Source organism: Puntigrus tetrazona, chromosome 21 (assembly GCF_018831695.1).
Source record: "Puntigrus tetrazona isolate hp1 chromosome 21, ASM1883169v1, whole genome shotgun sequence".
NCBI classification, from domain to species: domain Eukaryota; kingdom Metazoa; phylum Chordata; class Actinopteri; order Cypriniformes; family Cyprinidae; genus Puntigrus; species Puntigrus tetrazona.
The window spans coordinates 17,491,408-17,503,521 of NC_056719.1; the positions used below are offsets into that span (position 1 = coordinate 17,491,408).

At 37.7% G+C, this 12,114-nt stretch overlaps 1 pseudogene; it reads left to right on the top strand.

The window, feature by feature from the left end:
- The first annotated feature begins 1,082 nt into the window (after nucleotides 1–1,082).
- Nucleotides 1,083–12,114, top strand: part of LOC122326035 — an 11,073-nt pseudogene continuing 41 nt past the window's right edge.

Sequence of the window (12,114 nt, forward strand, 5' to 3'; positions counted from 1 at the left end):
GTAGCAAGACCCAACAATGTATGGGTCAAAATGATCTATTTTTCTTTTATGTCAAAAAGCAATAGGATATTTAGTTAAAATAATGTTTTCATGATGATGTTTTATGAATTTCTTACTGTTTCTTTACCAAAAATAAAATAAAAAAATATATATATATATATATATATATATATATATATATATATATATATATATATATATATATATATATATATATATATATATATATATAGTTTAGTAATATGCATTGCTTAGAACTGAATTTGGACAACTTTAAAGATTTTTTTTTTATATGTTTCAGCCAAATGTTGTCTTATCCTTATAAACCATACATCAATTTAAATATAATTTCTTTATCTTACTTATTAAAATCATGCCTCAAAACCTGACGCTTATGACTGGGTTTGCGGTCCAGGGTCACAATTCTTATTTCCATTATTTTACAGGCATCTCGATCATTTCTGAACTCTTCACCAGAGCCAGAAGAGAACGTGCAGTCCATCATGTTCCTCTTTTACCGTAAACCGTAGAGTATAAAGCGGTGTTTTGTGTCGTGTCGATCTCGGATGCTGATCAACTTAATCAAAAGCCTCGATTAAGATCCTGCTACATAGAGATGATTTGAACACAAGAGGATCAAAGCAGTGAGTTATCCCCCCATTAACCCCACATAGACCGTCATCCTTTATCTGCGTTTACGCGTTGTTCTTCGACGCGGTTAACGAGTCGTTGACTTATAACATGCACGTGGGTTGTTCTCAAGCACAGTTCTGTAATATCCGAGGCTATCGAAAGCGGTTTGTTCGGCGTTTTCCCCGACGGAGCCGCTCGTCTCGGGGCTCGGGAATGCGCGTGCGCGTCTCTTAGGCGGATTGCGGGCGCCCGTGGAAAGCGTTTGAGGGGCTCTTCTGTACGTGGCAGCGACCAAAACCGCTGCGAAACGACAGAGGAGTCGCTGTGAATCGCTCCCGACGCGACCCGAGGTGAGCTCTCCTCCGTCTGAACCGTTTTGAGACGCGTTCCCCGCGTGACGCGCGGCGCGGCGGCTCTTACCTTGACATCTGACCTTTAAAGAACTCGCCGCTACAATGTTTCGCGTGCGAGCGTTCCGTTCACGTTACTCGTTTTCTTCGCGTTCACGTTCTGAGGGCGACATGTAAGTTGTGTAACAGGGCTTTTGTACATGTGTTAAAATAAACGGGCACGTTTATGCGGCTTGCGCGCGTTATATTGCTGTTTGTTTCTTTCTGCATGTTTTATGTTTGCCGTATTAATTGGTGCACGTCCGCTTCTTCGCGTTTTATCACTGAACTCAGTGGGCACGGTTATAACGGGCGTAATACCAATATAGTTTAGTGTGTTTATAGTGTTAATAGAGTTATATACAGAGTTTGTGTGATGTTGTACAGGAGCAGCAGATCTTCTCGAGGAGGACAGAAACTTTCTAGAAGGTGACGTCACCGCCCATGCACTCAGAAACATCTGGGAGTCAGTTGAGTGTTTGGGTTGGTTGGCGGTTTTCTAGCCGCTTGCCTGAAGTTAATGCTGCCGTAAAGTTTGATAAACGCTGCTCTCTGGGACGAGAGAAGAACCCGGGTCCTCGTCCAGTGACCCCTCGTTAATTAAAATCTGTTAAAGGTCAAACAGGAGCTACTGAAGGGAGGCAAACAGTTTGAAAGGAGGTGCGAAGGCGGACGAATCTCACCGTGCATGCATTATACAGGAAGTAGAAGTGATGGAGATCAGGCCAGAAGGTTTGAAAAGTCGAATAGCTCTAATTTAATGTTCCACAAGTTATCACGCCCACTTTTTGGTTCCTATTTCGACTCTACGGCAGAGAAAGCGGGTTTAGATTCAAAGCCACCTTTATTGGCTGAAAATTCATTCGGGAGATATTTTTTTTATTGTATCGTGAGGTCTTTAAGTGCCGGACCGTTTTGAGAGGGCCGTGGTTTCCACCAGTGAGCGCTTTTGACAGTAATGACCGGTCATTAGCCGGAAGCTTCGCTAGTTCCCACCCTCTCGTTTTTACCAAAATGTGAAGTTGCTGCTTCTGGCGCTGACCGATTCCACTCGGGCCTTCGTGATTGAGAAGTCAGCAGGAGATGCTTGCTGAGAAGCTAAAGCTTTCGGTTTCTAACGAAGAAATATCAATGTTTTATATACGCCAGCATCATTTTAATATCAGTGTGTGGGAAACGTGTGCTACTTATTATTTGGTAAATGTTTTTCTTTTAAAAAACACATCATTGCTGAATAAAACTATTCATTTCTTTAAAAATGCAACCGTGTGCTTCTATTTATAAGATATCTGTTTTTCACCGGCAGTGAAAGCTCTGCAGCTGTTTCTTGACCCATTTGTGGTTAAGCACCAAAGAACCGACTTGGCTCGGTGTTCAGCGCTAGCCCTCAGTAGTAAGCACGCTACTTGGTGTATAAAAAGTCTATTTTTAACTCTTTAGCAATCTTCAGTTGAAGTGCAATGGGATGTAAACCACATGTGCACCTCTCTAACTCTCCCGTCCGGTTTCCTTGTAGGTTTTGGCTGACCATGGCGAGGTTTCTGGTGTTAGCGCTGCTGACTCTGTCGTCCTTCTCTTCTCCCACGCGGGCCGAAATCTTCACGTCCATCGGTACGCTTCCTATTCTCCATCTTTTAGCGGCGTGAAAATCATCCGGAGTTTAAAGTCCGATTAAACCGAGTGCGAAAAGTGCTCCAAGACCGCTCCCTTTATACGGGTCTGGCTCACTTTTGCTGAACACTTTTGGTCTTTTAATGCGTTCTCTCTGTACAGGCCAAATGACAGACCTGATCTTTACGGAGAGGGAGCTCGTCCAATCCCTGAAGGAATACATCGAAGCAGAAGAAATGAAGCTTGAAGCTGTGAAGAGGTGAATCTCTCACTACGATATTTTTTTGCCGTTTGACCGCACGTGACTCACCATTAACTTGTTTCCGTCCGTCTCTTGGCTTCAGCTGGGCTAACAAGCTGGATATGTTGACGCGTGCGTCTACGTCGGACCCCGAAGGCTTCCTGGCTCACCCGGTGAACGCCTACAAGCTGATGAAGAGACTCAACACCGAGTGGACGGAGTTAGAGAGTCTGGTGCTGCAGGACCCTTCGGACGGTACGGCATATCGGCAACCACAGAAGGTTAAACGTGGAGAAGCGCCGAGTAAAAACGAAAGGGATTTAGGATAGCCGCATGTTATGTGACACTGTAATTTTGTGGTATGCTTGCTCCGATGCAGTTTTATCTCTCGGCATTATGTGTTAAGCCTCCTTTTGATACGAGAAGAGCTTCGTGCCGAGGCACACGGTGAACGTGTTTGAACCGGTGCAAGGGAGACATCCCAGAAGAGGCAATAAAATAAAATAAAATAAAATAAAATAAAATAAAATAAAAAGGATTTAAAAAAATTATTCAAAAACCTATTTTCTATTTAATATATTTTGTTGCTGTCTTTATTACATTCTTCGTTATATTTGTTACTTTTAAAGCCTTTTGTTAGTCTTTGACTCCAATAATTTGACTAAATGTTTGCATTTATTTATTCATATTTCTGAAGTTGATCAACATTAAGTAGAATTTCAGATCACCACATAATCAGTCATACAGTGTCGGCGTAATGCAGCACGTGCTGTGTAGCACATTATAATGCGGATTTATTCCTCAGAATGCGGACTGTTAGGGAATGAAGCATCAAGTTAGCTTCTAGTGACTCCTGTGTAGGGGTTATGTGTGAAGTCATGACAGCCGTTCACTTATTTTCACTGAACTTGTGTGAACTTGTGTTGCAGCATGTTGCCACGTGGAGCTCTCACTTGAACGAAAGTCACGGAAGCGATAACATACGGTCATTAACACAGGAAATGAGCTCGCTTTTACCGAATGCATGCATGCGTGTGTGAAAGACAGAAACGCTCATTCGATCATTTACTCATCATTGGCATAATAGGGAGCAATGCAACTATTTGTTTGCCAGCAAACATCTTTTATGTGAGAATAAAGAGACATGAATATGACATGAGAGCGAGAAAATAACACGAGATCCATTTTGGGTGAAAAATCTGTTTAAGAAGATAGGAAGATGTCTATTATAGAAATATTTTTAATAATGATAACGCTGTTGTCCAATAAGAATCATGCACGGTACGCTTGAAGCACTGTGTCTTTAAAAAGCAATCAGTTGTTCTCAAATCTGTTTTCAGTGAACACCAGATGCCTTAAAGCCATGACCCAACAAAAGCGTTTTTTTCTCCTTCTGAAGGCTTTATATCGAACATGTCCGTGCACAGACAGTATTTTCCCGACGAGGAGGATGAGAAGGAGCAGCCAAGGCGCTCATGCGTCTTCAAGACACGTACAAACTGGACTCGGAGAGTTTCTCCAAAGGCAAGCTGCCAGGTCAGAGGCAGTACTCTGGTAACTCCAACTCTTGTTTTCACCTCTTTGTTTTTTTCGCACAAGGCGCGCTGCTGAGCGGTGGGTTTCTGAGACGTAGGCCGGTGATAACGGCATCCATGCATGCAAACACCTCCACCTTCGCCGAGTCTGCAGCCGCTTCTGCCGTGGGGCGAACGCAAGCGAAACGACCCGAGGGACAGATTGGTTCTGTCCTGCTGCAGCGAGAAAGAGATTTTAAGTCAGTTATAGCCAGCCTTATTATGAAGATGACTTACTGAAGACGATCTGGTTCGATTTTGACGAGAATCTAACCAGACCATGCTCACAAAAAGTTGGATTCGATTTCGAAGAACGCATGAGCTAGCTTTTAAAAGAGCTCACCAACGAGGATGTGAGGCTGTAAACCACGACCTGAGGCTTCAGAAGCTGCTTGTGTTTGTGTGAATGGTTCGGGCCAAAAATATAAGGCTGATCTGTTCGGATACGGACCAGCATGTTCCAGTATCCCCAAGTCGGGCATTTTATAGTTTGTTGTGTAATGTTGTGTTTTATAAATGAACTGGAGTGTTGTTACGAACAAGCAACGAAAACTGACACTGCGGCCAGCGCCATCTAGTGGTCAAAAACCATAACAACATTAAAAAAAAAGTCAATGGCCTAATATGCCATTACTTCTCCTAGACTGTTGGTATTATTTTTTACAAGTTCTGAATATATTCAGATTTTTCAGTATTTATGATTCACGGTTTATGTGATTTATCGTCATTTCACATTTAAAACATTTCCTTTTCATTTAGCTTGTTGAAGCAATTCAAATGACTACAAATACACTGAGGCGAATTGAAAACATAAAAAAAAAATACAGATATATTGAAAAAAAATTATAATGAGCAGCAAAATTACTAAAACTTTAAAATGAATGAATAAATAACTGCTGTTGTGATAACTCAGAATGCGTAAAATATAAAAAAATGTTGCAGTCAGACAATAATGGCCGCTGGGATCACAGTCGGAGATCTCTCTGAAAGCTAGGTTTGAACGGTTTATAAATCTCTTAGCGTGCACATGACTGAAAGTACGTCCTGGTCCGGTCTAACAGCCGTGTTAAAAGCTGTCTGTCCGCAGGGGTTCGCTACGAGGCCGAGCTGACGGTGGACGACTGCTTTGACATGGGCAAGCTGGCCTACAATGAGAACGACTACTACCACTCGGTGCTGTGGATGCAGCAGGCGCTCAGGCAGATGGACTCGGGAGAAGACGCCAAGACGCCCAAAGCCGATATTCTGGATTATCTGAGTTACTCAGTCTATCAGATGGGCGACCTGCCACGGGCCATCGAGCTCACCCGACGCCTGGTGGCCATCGGTAGGCCGCTTATTTATTTATATATTATGTATAATGTAAAATGTGTAAATTATGTAATGTATAAAATTAGAATATATGAATTATTAAATGTATATTATATAATATATGTATTTATATATTATTTATACATGTGTAATAAAAAAAAAAAAATATATATATATATATATATATATATATATAATATATATATATATATATATAAAAATATATATATATATATATATATATATATATATATATATATATATATATATATATATATATATATATATATATATATATCTTAAATTTTAAGAATGTGGCCAAAACATAACTATCACTAATGAAAATGTGCAGTCTTACTAAACATGGGATGTTTTGTCAGAAATAAAGTAGATCGATTGATCAGATAAGATGCTATCGTAGTGTTTGTTTCAATCGATGGATGTTCAAACTAATAAATCCTAAACTTTGAAATCATGATCAACTTTTTGCCTTTTACAAAGAAAGACTGGAATGAAAATAAAACTAATCTCATTATTTACTTTAGACATGCTGTTAAAATTGTAATTGTTATTGATTTACCTTTAAAACTTAACAAACGTATCTTTAAAAAAAAAAAAAAACATTTACATGGTATATGTAAACAAAATGTTAATGTCAATATAGCCCTTATTTTTAAACTATATATTGTTTTATTTCGGTACTGAGAGATTTGAAAGAGAAAATATTCAACAATTTTCTGAAATTTTTTTTTTTTTTCGCCGCCAGATTCCAGATTTTCAAATAGTTGCCCAAATAGAGTTTTATCCTAACAAGCCATCATTCAGCTTTAATGTGTGTAAACCTCAATTTCAAAAATGGACTCTTATGAGCAATTAGCATATATATATATAACATGGAATCCAAGAAAAATGTCATGTGTTGTTTCTTTTTTTCTCTCTCAATTTTGTGTATTGCACGCTGTGCAGATCCCAGCCACCAGAGGGCAGGAGGAAACCTGCGCTACTTCGAGCGGCTGCTGTCTAAAGAGCTGAGGGACCGGGGCCGGAGCCAGCAGGAGCCAGCGGACGAGAGGCCCATTCAGCTGGACACCTACGAGCGGCCCAAAGACTACCTGCCCGAGAGAGAGGTGTACGAGGCGCTCTGCAGGGGAGAGGGAGTCAAGATGGTTAGGGCAGCTTATACATACGATAAAAGTTCATTATTTTCTGTCATGTACTGATAAACATCAGACTTTCATATAGTTTAGATTCATTACGCACAACTGAAGTAGTTCAAGCCTTTTATTGTTTTAATATTGATGATTTTGGCTCATGAAAACTCCCAAAATTCGCATATTTCATCCGACCAATAAAAGAAAAGTGTTTTTAATACAAAAAAAGTTCAGTATGTTCAGTTATGCAGTTATGTGTTTAATAATTAGGATGTTTTGTTTTTAATGAAGAAGTCTCTCATGCACACTAAGGCTGCATTTGTTTAAAAATGGTGAAATATTATTTTGCTTTTTCTATGTGAATATATTGTATGCTGCAATTTATTCCTGGGATCAAATCTCAATTTCCAGCATCGTTGCTCGGTCTTCAGTATCACTTCAAAAACATTTCTGATCATCAAAGTTGAGTAGAGTTTTTTGAAGGATGCATTAAATTGATCGAAAGTGACAGTAAAGATACTTACGATGCAAAAAAATAATTAAATCAATGTTTTTGAACATTTCTTTTTTCATCAAAGAATCACAGTTTCAGCAAGTGTATTAAACGGCAAGATCTGATCAACATGCTTAATGTTAATAATAATAATAATAACTGAATTCAGATTCAGCGTGTTAGAGTGATTACTGAAGGATCACGTGACACTGAAGCTTGATAAAGAATAAATTACACTTAGTTTAAATGATAATATTTCACAGTGTTGCAGTCTGTCCTATGCGTTTTGATCAAATTCGCCTCCTTGGTGAGCATCGAGGGACGTCTTTACTTTTTTCTTTTTTTTTTTCATTGCAATTAATTTCCTGCAGACTCAGAAGAGGCGCAGCCGGCTGTTCTGCCGCTATCAGGACGGGACAGGAAACCCCGCCTGCTGCTCCGCCCATGAAGGAGGAGGACGAGTGGGACAGCCTCACATCGCCCGCTTTCTAGAGGCCCTCTCCGACGAAGAGATCGAGAAGATCAAGGAGCTGGCTAAACCTAAGGTGAGCGTGCAAACCCGGGCAGACGCTCAAACGTAATGATGTGGAAAGTAAATGTAAATAAAGTAAAGTTTTGCATTAATTGAGATGATTGGAGCTCACGAAAGGCAAGAAGCCAGTATCTGTAAAGCATTAGAGTATTGTGCTAAAGGAGATCTGACTAACAACTGAGTGCATAAATGAACATAATTTAACTAATTAATTGCAAATCCTTTTTTTTTTTTTTTTTTGATTGATTTTTAGAAAATAAGCTCTAAAAAACTTTTGTAATGTTTTGCCTTACACGTGATGACTCTAGAATTTATAAGATCTTTTGTAATTTAAGAATAATAATTTTAGAATTTATGAAAAATAAGTTACTTTTTAAGGATGTTTGTTTTAAAAAAATGCATTTGTAGGCATATTTGTGTCTTTAATTATTATTATAATTTTTTTATTTGGTGCCAACTTAATCTTTTGCTTTTGCTTGATGTTGATTAGTTTAAAAAGTAATTTAATTTAATAAATAAATTAAAATAATATATATATATATATATATATTAATATTAATATTTAATATACTGCTACATGTGAGTTTGTCCTTTTTTGCTCTTGACACACAACCTGACTGAAATCTAAATGTGAATTTAAGCTAATTCTGAGCTGATCTCTGCAGCTTATGAGCCACTGTGAGAGACCGAAAACAGGCGTTCTGACGGTCGCCCACTACAGAGTCTCCAAGAGGTGAGCACTTTTCACATGCAGCCGGTTGATTTCTCAATGCTTTAAAAGCGTCTCAAGAGGAGATACGCACTTTCCGCGTTCCCTTTCGGACGCGCCTGTGTGTTGTCAGGAAACTAAACGGACCTGCTCTTCACTGAAAGTCTGTGGTGTGGTGGATCTCACCCGCAGGCTGATATTAATAAGTGTACTTACTTGCTGTCGTAATAGAGCCGATGAACAGCTGTGATTTTCTTGCAGCGCGTGGTTAGAAGGGGAAGACGATCCAGTGATAGAGCGGGTCAATCAGAGAATAGAGGACGCCACCGCCTGTCCGTAGACACCGCAGAACTTCTACAGGTCATTCATACAAAACACATACAAAATACACAACATTACAGAAATAAACTAGCTAAAATTAAGCTTTTCATGTGAGAACAACTAATTCTTAAGTGCTTGCTTAGGTATTCTGTATTATGACACCTTAAAGGTATAGTTCACCCCAAAATTTAAATAATTCCAATTAACTCAAAATGTTTATTTTGGTGAACTATTCCTTTAAAATAAAGCATAACCTTATTATATAACATGGAACAGAGTATACTGAGTAATGCACCGTGCAATAACAGAAATACACAAAATATTTCAACTAACAATGTTTTGTTGCACTTTAGTTCAGGGATCAATTCTCACTGTTGACTATGAGCTATGAGTTTTAATAAATGTTTATTTTTTGCTTATTAATATTAAGTGCGGCAGTTGTTAAGTTTAGATACAGTGTGTGTAAGTGGCATAAATTATGCTCATGCAAGGCATTAATATGTGCTTTGTAAGTAATAATAAACGGCACGGATGCTAGTAAAATGCATGCTAGTTAATAGTGAGAATTGGTTCAGTAACGTAAATGTAGTTTTTTGATCGACAGGATTTATTTCTCACAGTGCATATATAAACTGAGTTTGTGTGAAAAGGGTTTCTTATAACTTGTGTTGAATCGTAGGTGGCCAACTATGGCGTTGGAGGTCAATATGAACCACATTATGATTTCTCAAGGGTAAGAGCTTTGTGCAAGAACTGCATCCTTCTTACAACTATGTGACACGATATTTCACACGCAGAACAGCGATCAGTGCATGAAGAGATATCAGTGACAGCTCTCATTAAAACAGTGCAATGTCATAGTAATATTTGTCTGGTAATTAAGAAGTATATTTCAGCGAGCTGTTTTTACTGTCATTCGACACACAATATCCATTTCTCTACTTTTTTCATATTTTGTCTGTAAAACAAACCCAATTTCCTGACAGTAATAGGTGTGTGTGTGTGTGTGTATTTTATATATATATATATATATAATATATATATATATATATTTATAATGATATGCATCTGTGTGTACATATTCATAATTTTCATGTTATATATTTTATTATTATTTTGTAATTTATAAACAACTTTATAAACATAATAATATAATATATTTATGCATGTGTGTGCATTTGTATATACATAATAAACACACACACACACGCCTTATTTAGTCAGTCTTAGATATCTCCATGTATCAGTTATTTAAAAAAGGATCATTTATTAATAACAGGAGAATGGAAGTGGGTAAGTAATCAGTAGCTACTGAGGTCAGTCTAAAGTGTTTTTTGGAATTGTAGAAAGTTTTATTCTATTTCATAATGTTTTATGTTGATATAGTGTGTCACTTGATGGCAAAACCGCATTTTAAAACGTGTATAAGGGTATGTTTACACGACAAGTACTGAAAACAGAAGTTTTTATGTTTGCATGCAGATTAGATTTTTTCGCTGTATTATTCACTCCAGGCCAGTAGATGGCGATGCCACTTTTTGTGCATGTGCATTTTTGTAGTTTACACCCAGATGGTAACGCTATCATTTTCAAAAACCTTCTCTCATGTAAAATGAACAGCCAAAACGCATGACGTTTTCAGTTGTTAGTTGAACATTGTGGTGTAAAAAGTTGAGTAGCGACTTTTTTTTTCTTGCTGGTGGTAATAAATTTCCTGAAAATGTCATAGGATGTTTATTGTTAATGAAAATGGGAATGCATTCGGCATTTTATAAACTAAAAAGCGTTTAACAAATGTTTGCAAATTGTTTTGACACGCAACGCTCAGCTTTTCTGTTGTTTATATTGAACGTAAAGTAGCGTTGCCTCAGAGGCGGAGATATACCCTGCTGCGCTTCAGTCTGGTTTAAAATTACAAACGTCTGTTGCAGCGACCTTTTGACAGCAACCTCAAGGTTTATGGAAATAGACTTGCCACCTATCTGAACTACGTAAGTACATGTGCTGTGCTTCTGCTTCTCTGCCTGTCTTTACTCTAAAATTTTATCTTCATAGAAAGATGAACCTGATGCTTTCAAATCATTAGGCACTGGAAATCGTGGTGGCTACTTTTTTAAATTATGTAAGTATGTGTATCCTGTGGCGCCTGGCATTGCTCTTGACTTAGTCTTCGTCTGTGCTGTCCTGAAAAAACCTGAGGTGGCCACTTTTTAAATGTGCGATTTTTTTTATAGCCCTGAAAAGTCTGTAGAAATGATTAAACTGAAAATACGGGCAGCTTGGAGTCAAAAGGCTTGCGAACCACTGCACTACACTCTTACAGGACAAATTGAGACTCTATATCTCTGAATGGCTTTTCGAGCAGATACGTTTTAATCCAGAGTGTTGCATAGTACATTAAAATGATAAAAAGGCTCTGTCGCTGTTTAAAACTGGAGAAAATATATATAACGAAAAAGCAAATTGCACCAAACATGCCATGACTAAATAACACAAAAAAAATCTATACATTGATGGAAATTGGTTTTTTAGTATTACTATTTTGTGTAGGTATTTTTAAAATTGCACCCATATTCTGGATTAAATAGTCATTGCATTTTTTATTTTTATTTCAACATAAGTGTTAAGCGCTGATGGTGTTGTAGTGCTTATAATCTTTGTTTCTTACAGATGAGTGATGTAGAGGCTGGTGGGGCGACGGTGTTCCCGACTTTGGAGCCGCTTATTTGGCCTCGGAAGGTACAGATTTCATTAACCTTAAAATAAAACATTTATGAATAATGATGGTACGTATTGTAGTTAAATATTATAATATTTAGTGGATACAGTGTAAGCAGTATTTTTTTTTTTAAATTCAGAATTTATTTTATTTTAATTATCACAAATTTCAATATCTCGCCATTAAAGGCTATATATATATATATATATATATATATATATATATATATATATATATATATATATATATATAGCTAAAAATGTATGTGTGTGTATGTATGTATGTGTGTGTGTGTATGCATTAAATATGATTTACTTTAGGTATTGGATGGGATATAGTAATATGATCATGCAGAATATGGCATTATTATTTGCTTTATAAGTACTAATGAACAGCTGGTAATACGATGCTAGTTATGAGTGAGAATTGG